General features: G+C 46.6%; 1 protein-coding gene across 4 annotated transcripts in view; it reads right to left on the reverse strand.

Moving 5' to 3' along the window:
- The window catches only part of GREB1L (GREB1 like retinoic acid receptor coactivator), a 575,070-nt gene that overhangs the window by 349,709 nt on the left and 204,256 nt on the right, over positions 1-21,105 (reverse strand). The gene's annotated exons all lie outside the window — the stretch shown is intronic.

Genomic DNA, 21,105 nt, shown 5'->3' on the forward strand with positions numbered 1-21,105 from the left:
CAGCAATGGATGATGAGTGTGGGGGAGTTGGGGACAATGTGGAGTTATCTGGTTGGTAGTGTCTGGTCTCTCTTGGGGTCTGTGATCTGCAAGTTCCCTCTTTTCTTGCTGCAATCCTCAAAAGTCCCGGTGCGGTTCTTCGTCCTCTCTCACCCTTACTGCTGCTCTTTCCTCCGGTCTGGGCTCGAGATGCTGGCAATCCGGGCTGCTCTCACTTCTCTGGCTAATCTCGGCTCACTCTCTTCCCTTCCTGCTCCCACATTCGTGTTGTTTCATCAATATGGGCTTCCGGTTTCTTGCTGGCATCACCCCTTTTATCTTGACCAGTTCGGAGCACACACGCGACTGCCCCCCCCATTCCTCCCCCCCCAGTTATTCAGATTCAGAGTGCAGATGCAGATTCAGAGTGCAGATTGTGAGTGCAGAGTGCAGATTGTGAGTGCAGAGTGCAGATTGTGAGTGCAGAGTGCAGATTGTGAGTGCAGAGTGCAGAGTGCAGATTGTGAGTGCATATTGTAGATTGCGAGTGCAGAGTGCGAGTGCAGAGTGTAAAGTGCGAGTGCAGAGTGTAAAGTGCGAGTGCAGAGTGTAAAGTGCGAGTGCAGAGTGTAAAGTGCGAGTGCAGAGTGTAAAGTGCGAGTGCAGAGTGTAAAGTGCGAGTGCAGAGTGTAAAGTGCGAGTGCAGAGTGTAAAGTGCGAGTGCAGAGTGTAAAGTGCGAGTGTAGAGTGCGAGTGCAGAGTGCGAGTGCAGAGTGCGAGTGCAGAGTGCGAGTGCAGATTCAGAGTGCAGATTCAGAGTGCAGATTCAGAGTGCAGATTCAGAGTGCAGATTCAGAGTGCAGATTCAGAGTGCAGATTCAGAGTGCAGATTCAGAGTGCAGATTCAGAGTGCAGATTCAGAGTGCAGATTCAGAGTGCAGATTGTGAGGGCAGATTGTGAGGGCAGAGTGCAGATTGTGAGGGCAGAGTGCAGATTGTGAGGGCAGAGTGCAGATTGTGAGGGCAGAGTGCAGATTGTGAGGGCAGAGTGCAGATTGTGAGGGCAGAGTGCAGATTGTGAGGGCAGAGTGCAGATTGTGAGGGCAGAGTGCAGGTTGTGAGTGCAGATTGTGAGTGCAGAGTGTGAGTGCAGAGTGTGAGTGCAGAGTGTGAGTGCAGAGTGTGAGTGCAGAGTGTGAGTGCAGAGTGTGAGTGCAGAGTGTGAGTGCAGAGTGTGAGTGCAGAGTGTGAGTGCAGAGTGTGAGTGCAGAGTGTGAGTGCAGAGTGTGAGTGCAGAGTGTGAGTGCAGAGTGTGAGTGCAGAGTGTGAGTGCAGAGTGTGAGTGTGAGTGCAGAGTGTGAGTGCAGAGTGCAGATTGTGAGTGCAGAGTGCAGATTGTGAGTGCAGAGTGCAGATTGTGAGTGCAGAGTGCAGATTGTGAGGGCAGATTCAGAGGGCAGATTCAGAGGGCAGATTCAGAGGGCAGATTCAGAGGGCAGATTCAGAGGGCAGATTCAGAGGGCAGATTCAGAGGGCAGATTCAGAGGGCAGATTCAGAGGGCAGATTCAGAGGGCAGAGTGCAGATTCAGAGTGCAGATTCAGAGTTCAGAGTGCAGATTCAGAGTGCAGATTCAGAGTGCAGATTGTGAGGGCAGAGTGCAGATTGTGAGGGCAGAGTGCAGATTGTGAGGGCAGAGTGCAGATTGTGAGGGCAGAGTGCAGATTGTGAGGGCAGAGTGCAGATTGTGAGGGCAGAGGGCAGATTGTGAGGGCAGAGTGCAGGTTGTGAGTGCAGAGTGCAGATTGTGAGTGCAGAGTGCAGATTGTGAGTGCAGATTGTGAGTGCAGAGTGCAGATTGTGAGTGCAGAGTGCAGATTGTGTGGGTGGCTCTGCATGTGTGTGGCTTTGTGTGTGTGGCTCTGTGTGGGTGTAAATGCAATAGGCCATGCATTTGCGAGCGATTAAGCTATTGGCATTGTAAATGACAATGCCATTTATTTATGATTTTAAAAAATAAAAAAAAAATTTCATGAGCAATGCCAATAGCTCTACCTTTAATAATGCCGAGACCATTGCATTGTAAATGCTTGTTCAAAGAAAGCGGAAGGTGCACACGTTGCGGAGTCAAGAGGCAGCAGTCAAAGTATATTCCAAAAGTACTTCTTTTTATTTCAATAAATCCTTAAAAACTAGCACACAGCCAACGCGTTTCGTTCCCGTTTTTTTTGCCAGAGGGAACTTTGTCAGGGCTGTAATTTCATAGACAAGACATAATTTTAGAACCACATTAACCAACTTCTAACAGACATTTAAAAAAACATTGAAGGACAACATTCAAAGACATTTTAGAAAATCATCTCCAAATTAATAAAAACGAATGAGAAGTAATTTCATACTGTACAACAACTCATATAGGAGATAAAGGAACCCCAATATGATAATCAAACCCCCAAAAAAGGAAAGAAATCAAGACCCCACATAGAAACCACAAATATCAAAATACATATAAAAATATCACGTTTTTACACACACAACAAAGAGATTATCCTACTCTGTCATAAGAAGTGCCTACGCCTAATACCAAAAATCTATATACAATTTTATACCCAAATAGAAAGACAATAAAATGATCTTAAAAGTGTCCATATATTTTGAAAAAAAGCACCTTGTTTTGGAAATAAACGGAAAGTACCTCTGTAGATTACAATCTGTCCATTGGCATGAGACTGGTGCATCATTATAAATGATCATGTAAACAAGGCATCTACCTGGAAGGCCATAATAGAGCAAAATAAGTGATAATTATAGCAGAGTAATCTCTATGTTGAGTACTCCAATCGAATAAGAGACCTATCGGAGGAATAGTATACGAGTGAATAGGGACTAAGAGAGAAGCAAGCGAAGAGAATAATCAGATCTCACCTCTTTTATATGGTCTTGAGCAAAGATAATAAGTAATATCAATAAACACCTCTGAACGGCGGGTGTGGGAAGTGATTGCACCACCCTAAAAATATACTGTATATAAGGACTGGATGTGCAGGGCCTTGGTCTTCCACTCACCCTTTTCTTTGTTAGTTTATCAGAGGGTAGTGTTAAGCATTTGTTGTACACACTCAGGCAGCAAATGATGTCACACACCCAAAGACTGAACTCAGACCAATTTGTTTGTATAAAAAAATATTATGTTATTTTATTTCTAGAACCAAGTCCAGCCTGGAGCAGGTAAGTGGTTTTATACTTTGCAGTAAACCGTACAGTTGAATCCAGTTGTATATACCTGGCTTTGGTTACAGATAAATCACGTGTAATGCAATACTTTGAAATACTGTACATATGCTTTGTAATTACTTTAGTAGCTTGGGTTATATTGCTCTGCAGAATACTTTTCTTACAAAGGGTAGTATACCGGTATACTATACTGGGACATTTCCTGAATAAAGGTAAGTAAATGTAGTTGTGTTATTAGAATACAATTGTGTAGGTTTTTATAGATTTTCCAACACCACACTTAGAAACTTTTTACTATACTGGGACATTTCCTGAATAAAGGTAAGTAAATGTAGTTGTGTTATTAGAATACAATTGTGTAGGTTTTTATAGATTTTCCAACACCACACTTAGAAACTTTTTCACAAGAAAACAGTCAATGTTATCCTATGGGAGGAAATGGAGTTATCAGTTAACAGGTAAGTACTTTGCTGTGAGAGTTGGGGTTTCTGGGGTAAGAACCAGGGTTCTCCCAGGGTCAAGGATGCACTTTCAAAATACCCTCCGTGGCACTATGGCAGCCAGGTGCAGAGTGCTGAGGCCCAATGTTATCCAATGGGGGATAGGGGGACTTTGGTTGGTAGCGGCTTACGAGCAGGCCGCAAGGTTGAGGGAGCAAAGCTTCTCATGTTAGGCTCAGGGCACAGGGGGATCCGAGTTAGCACCCCAAGCACACACGCAGGGGCGGCTGGGTGCCCAATGGTCGTGGGGTCCTCCAGAAAGAGACTGCAGGCGGCGTCTGAAGTGTCGAGGCGGGTCAGAGATCACCAGATCTCAGGTCAGGATCACCGGGGAGACCTCCTTGTGGTGTTGGGACACTTGAACTCGGGCCGTGGGCTTCGGGTGAAGACTCTCAGTTTTGGCTTGGGCCAGAGTCTGTGGGGGAGCAAATCCTGCTCACGGGAGACAAAGTCTTTGGGGTTGAAGGCAGGTCTGGTCCTTCAGGTTCTTGAGGTTGCTGGCTGCAGGACACACCGGGATTTTGCTGGAGCAGGTTGGATGTGGGGACAGGCCGGTAGGGCTGGGACCAAGTTAGTGGGCATCCTCCTCTTCTTAGTTTCAGCATGGCTCTTCGGTCCTTCTTCGCTTCTTCTTGGTCGGTTCTTGTCTGAGACAAGGTTCAGGGTTGCCCCTAAATTCTAGATTTAGGGGAGTTACAGGTAGGTAAAGTTTGGGGCCAATGGGTCCTTTCGTTGGTGTGGGTCCACACCCTATTATGCCACCCTCCAGGGGGAGGGGGGCATATGCCTCACTCTGGTTGGCTGGGTCCCCCCATCTGCAAGATGGCATGGACAGAGTTTGGCTTCACCTCGCACTCCACCACTTGAGAGGTGGATTTGGCAAATGTGGGCACCTGGCAAAAACAGGTGATGGACAGAATGCAGAACATTGTCATACATTCACCCCAGTACAGAGATCTGGGCCTAAATCCATCGTTTTTTTGCACTCCACACCACCCCAGGTCAGACATGGCCATATGCAAATCAGCCTTGACCCTGTGCCTCATGGGAACAGTCCAGCCCGAACTGCCAAGCCATGTCTTTCCCGGACCGGAATCAAGCATCCAAGGCCCGGTTTCTGGCTATCAGCCATCATCAGCCTGGATAGCTTGACTCCAGTGGTGTGGAGAGCATGGGACTCACGTCTGAGCATACCCATCCCACTCGGGGCGACAAAGGCAAAAACAACAGGTGATGGACAGAATGCAGAAAATTGTCATACATTCACCCCAGTACAGAGATCTGGGCCTAAATCCATCGTTTTTTTGCACTCCACACCACCCCAGGTCAGACATGGCCATATGCAAATCAGCCTGGACCCTGTGCCTCATGGGAACAGTCCAGGCCGAACTGCCAAGCCATGTCTTTCCCGGACCAACCGGAATCAAGCATCCAAGGACCGGTTTCTGGCTATCAGCCGTCGTCAGCCTGGATAGCTTGACTCCAGTGGTGTGGAGCAGGTCGGATGTGGGGACAGGCCGGTAGGGCTGGGACCAAGTCAGTGGGCATCCTCCTCTTCTTAGTTTCAGCACGGCTCTTCAGTCCTTCTTCGCTTCTTCTTGGTCAGTTCTTGTCTGAGACAAGGTTCAGGGTTGCCCCTAAATTCTAGATTTAGGGGAGTTACAGGTAGGTAAAGTTTGGGGCCAATGGGTCCTTTCCTTGGTGTGGGTCCACACCCTATTATGCCACCCTCCAGGGGGAGGGGGGCATATGCCTCACTCTGGTTGGCTGGGTCCCCCCATCTGCAAGATGGCATGGACAGAGTTTGGCTTCACCTCGCACTCCACCACTTGAGAGGTGGATTTGGCAAATGTGGGCACCTCCCTTCCTCACTTGGTTTTCCCTTCAATTCTCTCGCTCCAAGTGGAGGTCAGAACCAGTGAGGGTGTAATCCCTGATTGCCCTCGGGATTTGGTGTGGACCTAAGGTTTACTCGTGGCTCTCCTGTACTAGAAGAAAGCAGACTCAGGACAAGGAAAAGGTTTGAGGGTTCTTTACTGGTAATACAGAGTTTCAACCGAGGGATATATTTCCCTAGAAGCACAACACAGGGTTAACGCCACCCTATATTTCTCTACCTTCCTTAACCGTCCTCCGCATGAGTGCCCGTCCAGACACTCTCCAACGGAGGGCACCTTACACTGCAATGGCCGAAAATGCCAATCGAATACCCGGTTTCAAACCGTCCCCCGCACGAATGCCAGTCCTGGCACTCTCCAACGTGGGGTACAGTAATCCTGGTTAGCTTCACCAGGGTTTAAGGACCCAAAGTCAGTTAGTCCATATGTCACTTGAAACCCACGTTGATGGGTTCGCCTCTCAGAGAGCGCAGTTAAGTCACTGTGTTCCCAGAGCGTGGAGCTGTACAGTTCAGTCTGCTCTCAGTGATACGGATAGTTCACAAGTCGGCTACACCGAGCGAGCAGTTAAGACACTAGCTCCCCAGTGCATGAATCAGTTCTGGAGCGGTTACAGTTCAAATCGCTCACTGTGCTACAAAGGTAGGCTCGCACCTGCTTGGCGCCGAAAGAATACTCTCACAGCGCTGGGAGGCTCCGTTGGTTCCAACGAGTTCGCCTGCACTAGAGGGAGACGCCGCACTAGACTAGCGGCTGCTGGGTAGGGGGGTTGAGCTTCCCCTGTATAGAACCTGAAAGCAAGCGCAGGAGAACGCCGTCTCTTACCTTGCTACGAAGCCTCGGCGTAGCGTCAGCAATAATCAACAGGGTCCGCGGACGCCGCCATTCCTTAAATACTGCCCGTGTGCAGTGCGCATGAGCCGCGCATTGCCTCACGGGAGTTGTAGTCCTTTCCGGTATCGCGAACCCAGAAGTGTAGTCCGCGGCGTTCGCGCTGTGTTGCTTTTCCTTCTTCGTTGTTCGCGCGCCCTCGGGAGACGTATGACAGCACATCCCTCCTCACACGGCTCCCACCGACAGGCCAGGCTTTTCAGGATGTTTCTTGTGGAATGCCGCAATCAACCGGGTGGCAGAGAGGCCCGCTACGGGCTCCCATGTCTGCTCCTCCGGACCGTACCCTTTCCATGCCACTAGGTACCACAGTTTGCCTCTTTTCCACTTCGAATCTCGGATACCTTCCACTTCATAATCCAGGTTGTCCTCCATCTGAACCACCACAGGAGCAGGGGGCCGAGAGGACACCGATGGCTTCAAAAGGGATATGTGGAATACTGGATGTATCCTCATGGAGGAGGGCAAAGACAGCCTCATGTTCACAGGACTGAGGCACTTCACGATGCGGAACGGACCAATGTATTTAGGGTGAAACAGGCTATGCTTCCTGAAGTGCATGTTGCGGGACGAAACCCATACGTAGTCTCCTGCCCTGTACAATGGACCAGGCCTCCGGTGTTTATCCGCTTGGGTCTTGTACCTGTCCTTGGCCTTGGCCAAACACTCCTGAGTACGCCCCACCAGTTCCTTCATATGGGCTGCTCTCCGGGTAGCCTCAGGCAAGCTCCTGGCCCCTGTTGGATGTACCAATGGGAGAAACCTGGGATGATGACCATAGTTGCCGTAGAACGGCGACACCTTCGTGGAGCTATGCGTGGCATTGTTGTACGCTATTTCGGCTAGCCACAGATGTTCCACCCATTCCTCTTTCCCCTGATCGATGTAACACCTGAGGTATTGCTTGAGCGTTTGGTTGAGCCTTTCTGTTTGGCCGTCTGTCTGTGGATGGTAGCTAGTGGACAGAGCAGACTTGACGTGTAAGGAGGCGCACCAGGTTTTCCAGAACCGTGCCGTGAACTGGGACCCTCTGTCCGACACGATCACTCTGGGCAATCCGTGAATCCGTACCACCTCTTTCAACAGCAAGTAAGCCAGTTTCCCGGCCGTTGATACCTTCTTACATGCTATGAAGTGTCCCATCTTTGTGAGGTAATCTACCACCACCAGAACCGCTGTCATCCCCTGATCCACCGGTAGTCCTACCACAAAATCCAGGGAAATGCATTCCCACGGCCTATCGGGCGTTGGAAGAGGTTGCAGCAGGCCTTGAGGTTTTCTGTGATCAGCTTTCATGGATGCGCATACCTCACATAACGCCACCCACGCCTCCACGTCCCGGCGAAGGCCTGGCCACCAGAAGTTCCGCAGGATGTACTCTCCCGATTTCTCTGATCCCAGATGTCCGGCACTTGGCGATTCGTGGACCATCTGAAGGCTTGTTTCCGTAGTTGTAGGCTAGGCAGCAGCATGCTGCTCCCTTTCATAGGGATACCGTCCTGCATTTGCCACTCAGGGTGATGTTTTAGCCACGTTCTCCACTCCTGAGTCCGTACTCCCATTTGCACCCTTTTCAGGAAATTAACGGGTTGGATCGCCCCGATTACCTTATCGGGTTGAATGATGGAGGCCACTGGTGCAGGGATGAGTGAAGACACCGAGGACTGGCGGGAGAGAGCGTCTGCTTTACGGTTTTCCGCTCCGGGTCTGTAGGTGATGGCGAAATTGAACCCAGAGAAGAAGATCATCCACCGCATCTGCCTGGGGGAGAGTTGCCTGGCCGCTGTCATGAACTGGAGGTTCCTGTGATCCGTAAACACAGTGACTACATGTTTAGCCCCCATCAGCAGATGTCTCCATTCCGAGAAGGCGTCCTTGATAGCCAGCAGTTCCTTCTCGGCTATATGGTAGTTGCGTTCGGCCTCGTTCAATTTCCTAGACATGAATGCCACAGGGTGTAGCTCACCAGAGTCTTGTTGCCGTTGAGACAAAATGGCTCCCAGAGCCACATCTGATGCATCCGCCTCCACTATGAAAGGTAGGTCCGTATTCGGGTGGGCCAACACGGGTGCCGTTCCGAAGGCCTTCTTCAAAGCAGAAAAGGCAGTTTCTGCTTCAGGGGTCCATAGAAAGACATGCGCTTTACGCAGTAATTGGGTGATCGGGGCCACCAGTCCCGAAAAGCCATCGATGAAACGCCTATAGAAATTGGCAAAGCCTATGAAACTCTGCACTTCCTTGACGTTCCGAGGCGTTGGCCAGTCGTTTATAGCTTTTACTTTCCGCTCTGCCATCGTCTGCCCCTCTGGGCTCAGCATCACTCCCAGAAACTCCACTGTTGTGACGTGGAAGTCGCACTTGCTGAGTTTACAGAACAACAGGGGTTTTCGTAGGACTTGCAGAACATTAGAAACATGCTGAACGTGTTCTGTTTCGTTGTTGGAGTATACCAATATATCGTCAATATATACCACGACGGAAACGTCCAGCATGTCCCGGAGGACATCGTTCAGAAAAAACTGAAAGGCCGCTGGGGCGTTGCACAAGCCATATGGCATTACTAGGTATTCGTACAGTCCAAACCGTGTTTTGAATGCCGTTTTCCATTCATCCCCTGTTCTCATTCGCACTAAGTGATATGCCCCTTTCAAGTCCAGCTTGGTATAGATCTTGGCCGTTTTCACTTGCTCCAACAGAACATTGATAAGCGGTAATGGATAACGGTTCTTTACCGTGATGGCATTGAGGGCTCGGAAGTCCACACAAGCGCGGAGTTCCCCATTGGCCTTGGGGATGAAGAAATGGGGAGAGGCGGCCGGTGATCTTGATGGGCGTATGAACCCTAGACGTAACATGGTGTCGATGTATTCCCGCAGGTGTACGTTCTCTGGTTCAGACAGAGCGTAAAGCCGTCCGCTCGGGACGTTTGCCCCCGGGACCAAGTCTATCTGACAATCATATATGCGATGCGGTGGGATTCTTCGGCTTGAGTGCTATTGAACACGTCGGCGAATGCCAGATAGGCGTCGGGTAATTCCACACGTTTTTCTGCTGCTGTGGCAACGGCATGTGGTATCGCGTGCTTTTCCTCCTGAGCGGGAACAGACACCCCGCAGTTGCGGGCACAGTAACCAGACGTCATGTTTATGCTATGGGATAACCAGTCTATCGAAGGGTTGTGTTTCTGGAGCCACGGCAACCCCAATATTACTCCGTATTGGGGGGCTTGTATGATACTGAAGTCGATGACTTCCGTATGTTCTTTCCCGTATCGTGTACTGATGTTCCCAGTATGTTGACTGATGGGTCCAGAGGCCAGACGCCTACCATCCACTGCAAAGACGTCCTCTGCCACTGTCTTAGGTATAAGCTTCAGAACGAGTTCTCTAGCCTTTTCTGCATCCATGAAGGTACCCGTGGCCCCTGAGTCCACCATGGCTTCTACCGGAGACCACTCTCCTTTGACTTGTAGGTGAATGGTTATGAACATGTGTCTTGGTTTGGGCAACGTTTTCACTTGTACAGAAGGGATCAAACAACGACTCCCGGAATCCCCTTCATTCTTCCTGGAGCTCATCAGTTTTCCGCAGGGTTGTCGATGGGCGCGACTGTTACTCTTGGGCCCTTGAAACGACTAGTTTTTCGGTTTAACCGGACACACTCTCACAAAGTGGCCTTTCTTGCCGCAATACAAGCACAGGCCTTGCTTGCGGCGTGATTCTCTTTCTGTGGCCGTTAGGCTGGCCCTTATGGCCCCTACCTCCATGGGCTCGGTTCGTACTGGGTGGGGGGTTTCTGTGGTTCCAGGAGACCCGTGTACAGGCAGGGTTTTATCTTTTTTCTTGTGATCCCCACGGCGTTCCCCTAATCTGTGGTCAAGCCGAAGGACCAGACCGATGAGTGCTTCACACGTGGCTGGTTGGGGGTCGATTTGGGCTACCACATCCTTCAGCTCTTCACTCAAGCCTTGATGAAAGAGCGCAGCCCGTTTTTCATCAGGCCATTTAGTTTCCGACACCAGTCTTCGAAAAGAGTTCATGTATTGTACTAGCCCACTGCTTCCTTGGCGTAGCTCTAACAGCTCTCTGTCTGCTGTATATGAATCGGCTCTCCTGTCGAACACCTTTATGAATTCGTCTTGGAAAGTGTCCCAGTCGTGAATGAGAGGATCGTCTCTACTCACTAGTGGCACCGCCCACTGTGCTGCGTTCCCGGCGAGATATGAAATCAAAAAGGCGACTCTCGCCTGGTTCGTGGGGAACGACCTTGGCTTGCAGGAGAAATGCAGCGCTACTTGAGTGAGGAATACTTGCACCGTGCTCGGATCACCACTGTATCGTTCGGGGGTAGCAAGCGGTATAGACACAGGCAACTCCACCACCACTGCAGCCGGCTGAGGCCCCGCAGGCGTACCCGCGTTGAACGGGTTCCGTTGGATGTGCTCCATTCTGGCCCGTATGTCCGCCGTCTCCAACCTTGAGGCCGCTAGCTCGTTCTGAACTGCCAGAAGGGCCGCTAATACATCGTCCATATCTGACATACCCTTTCACCCAACCGGGAGGCCGATTAGACTGTTAAAGGTTGATTATTTTGTAATCCCTGATTGCCCTCGGGATTGGGTGTGGACCTAAGGTTTACTCGTGGCTCTCCTGTACTAGAAGAAAGCAGACTCAGGACAAGGAAAAGGTTTGAGGGTTCTTTACTGGTAATACAGAGTTTCAACCGAGGGATATATTTCCCTAGAAGCACAACACAGGGTTAACGCCACCCTATATTTCTCTACCTTCCTTAACCGTCCTCCGCATGAGTGCCCGTCCAGACACTCTCCAACGGAGGGCACCTTACACTGCAATGGCCGAAAATGCCAATCGAATACCCGGTTTCAAACCGTCCCCCGCACGAATGCCAGTCCTGGCACTCTCCAACGTGGGGTACAGTAATCCTGGTTAGCTTCACCAGGGTTTAAGGACCCAAAGTCAGTTAGTCCATATGTCACTTGAAACCCACGTTGATGGGTTCGCCTCTCAGAGAGCGCAGTTAAGTCACTGTGTTCCCAGAGCGTGGAGCTGTACAGTTCAGTCTGCTCTCAGTGATACGGATAGTTCACAAGTCAGCTACACCGAGCGAGCAGTTAAGACACTAGCTCCCCAGTGTATGTTTCAGTTCTGGAGCGGTTACAGTTTAAATCGCTCACTGTGCTACAAAGGTAGGCTCGCACCTGCTTGGTGCCGAAAGAATACTCTCACAGCGCTGGGAGGCTCCGTTGGTTCCAACGAGTTCGCCTGCACTAGAGGGAGACGCCGCACTAGACTAGCGGCTGCTGGGTAGGGGGGTTGAGCTTCCCCTGTATAGAACCTGAAAGCAAGCGCAGGAGAACGCCGTCTCTTACCTTGCTACGAAGCCTCGGCGTAGCGTCAGCAATAATCAACAGGGTCCGCGGACGCCGCCATTCCTTAAATACTGCCCGTGTGCAGTGCGCATGAGCCGCGCATTGCCTCACGGGAGTTGTAGTCCTTTCCGGTATCGCGAACCCGGAAGTGTAGTCCGCGGCGTTCGCGCTGTGTTGCTTTTCCTTCTTCGTTGTTCGCGTGCCCTCGGGAGACGTATGACAGAGGGGCAGTTGCTGGAAGCAGCAAAAGGCCTGGCGAAGCTCACAAAGGCCGCAAGCCTTTGAAGTTTTCCCTTCGTGGATCCTGCCCATCCTGGGAAAGGGGGTTTGGCACCTCGTCCCAGGATGTGCATTGCTTCAGACCCCCCAAGAGCAGCAAACTCTCGACCCAGGGGTCCAGAAACATGTCTGGTGGTGGCAGCTGGCGAGCAGCCACTCAGCATGGACACTAGTGTTGGGTCATTTTTCAGGGGGCATCTCTAAGATGCCATCTGAGGGCATTTTTCATCAAATCCCACACTGGAATCAGTGAGGGTTTAATAAGCTGAGAGATATGAGACCACTTCTCGGTTTTCAGTAAAGCCAACATGGTGCTGTGGTGTTCGTAATAACAAACTCCCAGCACCATATACTCTTAATGGCAGTACAGTACTTACAATGTCTAAGAATTTACTTAGACACTGTAGGGGTACAGGGCTCATGCACCTGTACTCTCACCACTGGTATAGTGCACCCAGCTAGAGGGATGGCTAACCTATGCCAGGGTTGTAGGCCTGTCGACTCTTCACTTTGTTCTGCACCAAAACACACAGCTTGCAAAGGCAGTGAATGTGTAAATTTACAGGGCTTCTAATGGTGGCACTATAAGTGCTGCAGCCCTTAGAGGCCTCCTCTGGCCACAGTGCCCTTGGTACCTATGGTACCATTTACAAGGGACTGACCAGTGGCCAAAGAGTACGAATTGGATTTTGCTTCTGATGTATTTTAGGGAGAGAACATAGGCCCTGGGTACCTTTTTGGCAGGAGCCTAGGGCACACTCTGTCGAAGTACACCAGCAATTCAGCAAAATGTGGGGGCAACCATGCAAAAAGAGGGCACTTTCTTATACCATGCCCCTCTCTTCCAATTTTAACATACAGAAAATAAAGGCACTGCACACCTGTCTTCATAACCTTCCAACCATCCCCTTGTCTACCACACAGCAATGCTACTATTCAAAGACAAGTCCATAGTCCATCCCCTCAAATACAGCCAGTCTCCCCACCACCCACCCACAGACAGACCCTACAAAATACTAGCCAAGCAGTTTAGACGAGGAGACAACATCCACAAATCTTCTCAAACATTCTGGGAACGAATTCAGCTGTCATCTTAGTCAGAACACTGATCAACAACTCCTTAACAGGCATTTTTTCATAAAATGAAATAAGGTACTCATATGTCTAATATTAAAGAAAAGAAACCTGGACCCTCGGCACCAACAAATTCAGATTGGTAGCAAATGGGACACTCCTTGGCTGACTTTTATAAAGAGAAGCCTTTGCCCAGATGTCACAATTAATTGAAAAACACCATACTTTCTGATTTCTAAACGGGATTGTCTACGGGGAGGCACCTAATCGCTATCTGGGACAACCTTAAAAACACAGTACACCAGAATGGGTTGCTGCTGTGCTTCTCTTAGACCTTTCAGTTGCCCTAGATACAGTCAGTCAATCATGACACACTACATATCTTCAGTTGAATCTGGGCCGCTGACCAGTGGACGACATGGTGCCACCTCAAGTTGAAGGCCTGCATAATTGAAATGCTCACATATGGTGACTAGGAAACTTATAACTGGTTTAGGATGGGTGCACAGCCTTTGAATGTAAATTAATACAGATTGGGTTCTCCTTGGGTGGCGTTAATACCCCTAAATACGCCAATAGTAAGTACGTGAAATGTGATACCAGTGGGTCACTGGGACCATCCCCTTGGGAACACCTTATTTTCCTCTTATCAACAGAGGATTCCACAAAGTAGATTTGGAGCATCAAGTTTCATTTATTTTTCAATGTTCATTGTATGTAGATTCAAAGCAATTCGTTGTTTAATTTCACAATCTTTTGAGCATAAGTGACATATTTATCCAAAAGGCATCATAATGATTCAAAATGTCCAATGCATTTCGGGCTACGGAATGAGCCCTTCATCAGGGAATCATGCTGTGAAAAGAAATCATAATTTGTAACCTCCTTTCATATGACCTTCCAGTGTGCATTCATAGAACAAACCAACATAATCAACTGTGACTTATAAGGTGCACGAGGTGTGTTCACATTAACAGAGAGCATAGTAAAAAATGGTGACTTACATGTCTGTCTCGTGTTTCTGGTGAGTGTTCAAAAAATGTAAAGAAGCTGAGAAAGAAAGAGAAAAGCGCGGGTTGTTTTACAAAGTTTAACGCAGTGTTTGGAGATGCAGCGTGGCCGCGTAGGTTCAAGCAGTCGCACTAACCTGATATTAGTCGAACCGAATTCTAACAGAGGCGAGAGTGTCAGCTCTCCGAAAGTTAACGTTCTCAGAACAGCTCAAGATTTCTTGTTGCAACAATGTTGCTATTCCGCTTGTGCGTTAAGATGCGGTCCCGGTCACATGATGACTGGAATCAGAAGAAAGACTGTCGGGCAATGGTAAACGAAAATTGTGGCTTAAGCTACGGACTCGGTTATGTCATAGGGGGGCGAAGCCTGAATTGAAAGGTGTTTGAGAGCCAGATAATGTGAATGTGAAAAAATAAAAATAATAAAAATTAAGAACGGTAAAGAAAGCAAAGTAAAAGTTACAGTAATCATCAGAGTGCGGTCGCGAACCGGTGTTAGAATTTTTTTTTTTTAATCTCGATGAGATGTGCTCGAGTGTGTTGTGCCATTGAAGAGTTCAAGTTTAATGAATGCTTTCTAGGGTGTAGTAAGGTCTAGACAGGGGTACCAATCAGAAGACGCTAGGGCAAATTTACAATTCATGCAGAAAATCATAGGTAACATGAAAATTCACTTCTGTCATTGAGTCCATATGGTTTATGCGTACACAATTTATAAATCCAGTAGTTCTCTCTTTGAAGTATGTACTTGGTATTGTCTCTTCCTTCTTTTTTGATGATGGTTTCAAGAATCAGGAACTTGAGTTGGGCAATGCTGTGTTTGGCTTCCATAAAGTGTGTTGCAACGGTGGATTTTGCATTTTTCATCCGTACATTTGACTTGTGCTCTGTGAGTCTTATCTTCATCTTGCGTTCGGTCTTACCGATATACAGTTTGCCACATGGGCACTTGAGAGCATATATAATGTTAGACGAGTCACAGGTGGCGTTGACTCTTAACTTGATCTCCTGTCCTTTCATGGGATGATTAATCTTGTTGCCTTTTATTATATTATTACAATGTCCGCAATTGTAACATGGTTTAGTTCCATGATAAAATTCAGAAACAGGATCTAAACAAATTCAAATACCAACGACACACAAACAGAAACATTACTCAGAAGGACCTGGATACTTTGAAAAAGCTATCTCACAATGACAAAATAATCTGCACCAAAGCCGACAAAGGTGGCGCAATTGTTATAATGGATCGAGAACAATATGAATTAAAAGTTATGGAACATGTGAATGACATCGACACCTATATGAGACTTGAACAAAATCCAACCATGGAATTCTCACTAAATCTCAAAGAAATTGTGGAAAGAGCACATGAAATGGGTACAATTAATGACAGAACAAAAAAATTTCTGTTGAAAGAGAACCCAAAAAGTCCCACTCTAAACATGGTCCCAAAAATCCACAAAAACTTGTTAGATCCTCCGTTAAGACCAATCGTGTCCACCCGCAACAGCATGCATGAACCTGTAGGACAACTACTGGATAAGTACTTACAACCTGTAGTCAAAAACATGGCAACTTATCTAAAGGATACCACAGAGTTTATAACAAAACTTGAGACCATCAGATTGGATCCTGAGGAAACCATAATCCTATGTACAGCAGACGTAAGGTCACTATATACCAGTATACCGCATTCCATGGGCATAGAAGCCATAGAGAACGCACTAACCAGCACAGACCTTGATGTGAACTTTCAAACATTCCTGATGGAATTAATGCTTTTCTCTCTCTACCAGAGCTACTTCAAACACAATGACCAGTGGTATTTACAACTGGTTGGGACAGCAATGGGCAATTCGGCTGCGCCGGTCTATGCGAACCTTTTTATGAAGTTCTATGAAGAGAAACATATACTTTCTAACGAACAATGGATCAAGAATCTAAAAACCTTCATTCGATACATAGATGATATCTTCATAATCTGGTCTAGCACTAAAGCAGAATTACAAGAAGCTCTTATACAGTTCAATCAAATTGATGAAAGAATCCAATTAACATGGGAAATGTCAGAGACCACCATTACATTTCTAGATGTCAAAATCATTCGTACTAATAAAGGCCTTGTAACTGTTCTATACACCAAAAGCACGGACCGCAACAACATGCTTCACTACAACAGTTTCCATGAGCACAACCTTAAGAGATTTTTACCTTTTTCTCAGATGGCCAGAATCAAGAGGATCACGTCAGAACCCAACACTCTACAAAAAAGAATAAAGGAGATGGAAGACAAATTCAAACAAAGAGGATATCCCCAACACATCATGGATGACTCAAAACAGAAACTTGAACAAAAAGACAGAAGCTCTCTATTACAACCAAGTCATAGGAAAGAGCAAACTAGGATAGTTGCCATATCCAAATTTTCAACAACCAGCTATCAGTACAAAAAGACCATTCTGAAGCATTGGCAAATGCTCACTCTGGAACCAGACTTCAACCAGAGCTTTAGAGATCCTCCGCTATTTGCGTTCACGAGATCAAGAAATTTAGGGGAAATGATACAACCTAGAACTCCTACCTCTGAAATTTATCATGGAACTAAACCATGTTACAATTGCGGACATTGTAATAATATAATAAAAGGCAACAAGATTAATCATTCCATGAAAGGACAGGAGATCAAGTTAAGAGTCAACGCCACCTGTGACTCGTCTAACATTATATATGCTCTCAAGTGCCCATGTGGCAAACTGTATATCGGTAAGACCGAACGCAAGATGAAGATAAGACTCACAGAGCACAAGTCAAATGTACGGATGAAAAATGCAAAATCCACCGTTGCAACACACTTTATGGAAGCCAAACACAGCATTGCCCAACTCAAGTTCCTGATTCTTGAAACCATCATCAAAAAAGAAGGAAGAGACAATACCAAGTACATACTTCAAAGAGAGAACTACTGGATTTATAAATTGTGTACACATAAACCATATGGACTCAATGACAGAAGTGAATTTTCATGTTACCTATGATTTTCTGCATGAATTGTAAATTTGCCCTAGTGTCTTCTGATTGGTACCCCTGTCTAGACCTTACTACACCCTAGAAAGCATTCATTAAACTTGAACTCTTCAATGGCACAACACACTCGAGCACATCTCATCGAGATTAAAAAAAAAAAAATTCTAACACCGGTTCGCGACCGCACTCTGATGATTACTGTAACTTTTACTTTGGTTTCTTTACCGTTCTTAATTTTTATTATTTTTATTTTTTCACATTCACATTATCTGGCTCTCAAACACCTTTCAATTCAGGCTTCGCCCCCCTATGACATAACCGAGTCCGTAGCTTAAGCCACAATTTTCGTTTACCATTGCCCGACAGTCTTTCTTCTGATTCCAGTCATCATGTGACCGGGACCGCATCTTAACGCACAAGCGGAATAGCAACATTGTTGCAACAAGAAATCTTGAGCTGTTCTGAGAACGTTAACTTTCGGAGAGCTGACACTCTCGCCTCTGTTAGAATTCGGTTCGACTAATATCAGGTTAGTGCGACTGCTTGAACCTACGCGGCCACGCTGCATCTCCAAACACTGCGTTAAACTTTGTAAAACAACCCGCGCTTTTCTCTTTCTTTCTCAGCTTCTTTACATTTTTTGAACACTCACCAGAAACACGAGACAGACATGTAAGTCACCATTTTTTACTATGCTCTCTGTTAATGTGAACACACCTCGTGCACCTTATAAGTCACAGTTGATTATGTTGGTTTGTTCTATGAATGCACACTGGAAGGTCATATGAAAGGAGGTTACAAATTATGATTTATTTTCACAGCATGATTCCCTGATGAAGGGCTCATTCCGTAGCCCGAAATGCATTGGACATTTTGAATCATTATGATGCCTTTTGGATAAATATGTCACTTATGCTCAAAAGATTGTGAAATTAAACAACGAATTGCTTTGAATCTACATACAATGAACATTGAAAAATAAATGAAACTTGATGCTCCAAATCTACTTTGTGGAATCCTCTGTTGACTAGGAAACTTATGACACCAGGGCCGGACTGGGAACGAAAACCGGCCCTGGCAAAGTGTTCGGCCGGCCCCCCAGGGGGGAGATTGAGGGTGAGACCGAGCACTTTGCCAGGGCCTGTTTTCAGCCGATTTTGTTACAGGGCCGATCTTGCAGCTATGCTGCATAAACGGCCCTGTAACAAAAACGGCCCCCAGGGGCCGAAAACCGGCCCCACCCTTTACGGGGCTCCGGGGGATTGCCCGGTGCCCGCAACGGCCAGTACGGCTCTGTATGACACACTCTCCCCTGGCTAGAAAATCTAGGATCACCCCCGCAAATATCCAAGGAGGTACAAAACTTTGGGATTACCATAAACTCTATGCTGTCAATGAATGCCAAGTGGATAAGCTATCCAGATCAAGCTTTCTTACTATGAAAACACTGCAACGCTTCTTCCCAGTCTTAGGATTTTCCTCACAAGGTCCAAGCAACAGTCGCTTGTCGTCTCAAAACTAGATAACGATAGTGGTCTTTAACATGGTTTATCTTTCTCAATCATGAGAATACAGAGTATTCAGAACTCTGCTGTCAGACTACTATATGAAAATCTGCAAGCCTTGATGCCCTCCACTGGTTAACAATTTCCAAAAGATCCTCCTAAAGGAAGGAAATCACAAAAGACATCCAGCAAAGGTCCTATGCAGTAGACTGTCACCCTGTATCAAAATCCCAGCTTAAAATAAAAAAACATGGATGAAACATCTTTCTCTGTGCAAGCGGCTAAACTGTGGAATTTGCTACCCCCAACAATAAGATCCGCTGAGAACCACCATCTCAACTTTAGAAGACTAGCAGAAAGCTGCCTCTTCCCTACATGATCGCAAAAACCACAACAATGTACAGCAATAGTATGAAAAAATCTTATAACATATTTTAGAAATCTGCTATGAATATAAAAATATATGTATAACTTAAACATGTCTATATGTGTATGTATAGAAACACTGTAATGGGCAAGTTTAAATCTGTAGATATATAGGTCTGCACTTGTACTGTATAGGTCTGTACTTTGTATATGTGAATGTGAATGTATATATATATATATATATATATATATATATATATATATATATATATATATATATATATATATTCTCTCTCCTCCAATGCCGGTCTGTGCACTTTGGGCTGTCGTGGCGCGGTCCTGGTTAGGCCACCGACAGGCCTACAATATCCACACCAATTACCTCCAAAATAGCGAAGTAAGCCAGGACACACGGAGTTCGTTGCAAAATTTAATGGCAGAATGAAAAAGTACGACGCGTTTCGCCGATAAGGCTTGTTCACGCTCACCGAACCAAACAATGACAGCCATTTTTAAAGTGCTGAAAACACACCCAGTGAAAACAATTATTCACAGAAGCCTTTACATGGTCGCCATATTGTACTATGTAAATAACATGTATCAGTATATCTCATAGCATAAATAAAACATAATATAGAGCTGGGGCTAGACATGCGAGTATTATAATAATTACTCAAAGATTGTCCTCAGAGCGCAATAATTACATAGTGCGATGTTACCCATCAAATTGTGTTATATACAACCATTTGATCATTCATATAATTGCAGGCCCGATTATTCAAATGCATATGAAAATAAATTGCAAGAGTAATTCATGTATAACATTAATCTCATGTATTACACCGAGTAGCGATCACAGGTTATTCACTAGTCCGTAATCTAAGCGCTCATTGGATGCTTCAATGCAAAGGCATGTACGTCCCCCTTTGATTGGATATCCGTTGCTGGGAAACAAATTAACAACATAAATCTCGTTGAAGACGTGTAACCCTTAGAACTGAGCCCAAGTGGGCATATAAATACAATTACATTCGCCCCATTGGCATATCTCGGATGAGCGCACAGGTTGTAATGATTGCCCCAATTATCGCCCCTGTGGGCTTTCAATGTCAGTTCAAAAGAGAGTCCAATATATATATATATATATACATACATACACACACATACATATATACCTGTATCTACGAAAAAATCAGATTTTTTAAAAATACATCCTTTATGTATATGTAACATATGTGTGTTTAATAAATCCGTATAATAGCTAGCTACTGTCATATTGGCCAGTATTGCTGTCAAACACATCACAGCTGTGCCTATTATTTTATGATGGGAACTCACTGGCATGCATGGCTCCCTGTTCAACTGTAACTTCTTCACAGGGATTAGCACCAAGTAAATAAAAATGTAAACGTATGGTGCAAGAGAGTGATATTTCAATGCACTACATATACTTTGTGCAATGTCCCATCACTTAAGTATTGAGGTCAACTCGACTATGGAAACAAGCTCTATGCTGGAACCACCAAACGGCTCCTGAACAAACTCCTAACCTTCCAGAAAGCAGCAGCAAGACTCGTCCCCAACCTACCATGCTGCACCCACACCCAGGGCTTAATTTGAGCCAGAGCTTTCCGGTGCTGAGCACCGGCACTTAATTGGTTTCCGGTGCTCAGCACCGGCACCTGTCAACACCTCACTTAGGGCAACACCTCACTTAGGGCAGCCTGCCACAAGGCAGCGCTGCTCATGCAATTTAGATATGAGCAGTATAACAGTGGTTTAGGAAAACAATGCACATGAAAAAATTACTAATACCTGCCTCCCCAGCCATTCCTTTAGCTTTGGGGACCTGGTATAATCTGAACTGTCGCATTTACATGCGAGCGAGATGGTTAGTAGTTGTTTTGGCAGCGATGACAGGGGCGATGGGTGGTGCAAGCTGCAGTGGCCT

The sequence above is a fragment of the Lissotriton helveticus genome, chromosome 4_1 (genome assembly GCF_964261635.1).
Source record: "Lissotriton helveticus chromosome 4_1, aLisHel1.1, whole genome shotgun sequence".
Classification (NCBI taxonomy): Eukaryota; Metazoa; Chordata; class Amphibia; order Caudata; family Salamandridae; genus Lissotriton; species Lissotriton helveticus.